The following is a 1,260-nucleotide window of genomic DNA, read 5'->3' as shown; positions in this document are numbered from 1 at the left end:
TCTTTTTGAGACAGGGTCTCCCTGTAGCCTCAGCTGGCCTGGAACTCACTATGTAGACCAGGCTGGCCTTGAACTCACAGAGATCAGCCTGCCTCTGCCTCCCAAGTGCTGGGACTAAAGGCATGCACCACCACGCCCGGCTTCATGAAGCTTTTATAGTAACAGAACAAAGAAAAATCATAAATCAAGACACTTTTCTTTTTCAAAATATTTTATTTATTATTTTTATTTTATGAGTATAATGCCTGCAATATTCTAAGTCCTGGCTGGGTGAGGTTTAATATAGGATCCTATCCTGGGATACAGACTCTGCAGTCTCTTATTCTCTACACTTGTAGCCAGTTGTGGCCTTCTATGTTAATCACCCTTTGTTGTATGAGGAAGCTTTGCTCCTGAGAGTTGAGAGATGCATTAGTATTCTTTCTACCTCCCCAAAGCAGTTTATTTACATTTTTTAAAATGAAGTTTTGTCCTATTTAACTCTTTGATAGAAAAGACAGTGCTTTTCTTTTACAGATCCCACAGGAAGTAGGAGTAAATATTCCCCAGTGCTACATTTTGGATTTTAATGTCTCCCAAAGGAGACATTAACTGTGTTAAGGGTTTGATCTCTAGCTCAGTACTGTTGAGAGGCAATGGAATCTTTTAGAGGTGGAATTTAGTGGGAAGGCTTAGATCATTGAGGACATGACCTTGAAGGGGATAGTAGGATGCCAAGCCCTTCCTCTTCCTCTCTTTTTTTCCCAGCCATGAGGTAAATAGTTTTATGGTCATACACTTTCACCACGATATGTTACCACAGGTTGAAAGCAAGAGACCAACAAACCATGGACTGAAACCTCTGAACTGTGAGCCGAAATCAACATTTTTCTCTCTATAAGTTGATCTTCTCAAGTATTTGATGAGACATTGACTAACATAATCATCAACAATAGTATTGTAAAAATTATGACTTACAAGATAAGTCATTTTTATTTGCAAAAATAAAATTATGACTTAAAGAGCTTATCATTAAACCTGACCCTTAGAAAGTCAGTAAGAGTCACTGTTCCTGCATACATCCTAGTGCCTGTGTGTGTGTGTGTGTGTGTGTGTGTGTGTGTGTGTGTATAAAATGTTCTGGAGTAATTTCTCTTTGGCCTCAGCTCTCAGTATCAGGACATTTTAACCCTCACCAATTCTGGACTCTTATTAGAAGAAGAGGGATTATGGCAATGCTTAGTGTTCCTGTCTAAGAGAGTAATGATCTTTAAGGGATAA

This window comes from Nannospalax galili, unplaced genomic scaffold (genome assembly GCF_000622305.1).
Source record: "Nannospalax galili isolate Female #2095 unplaced genomic scaffold, S.galili_v1.0 scaffold85, whole genome shotgun sequence".
In the NCBI taxonomy this organism is placed as follows: domain Eukaryota; kingdom Metazoa; phylum Chordata; class Mammalia; order Rodentia; family Spalacidae; genus Nannospalax; species Nannospalax galili.
This window is presented reverse-complemented; position numbering follows the sequence as displayed.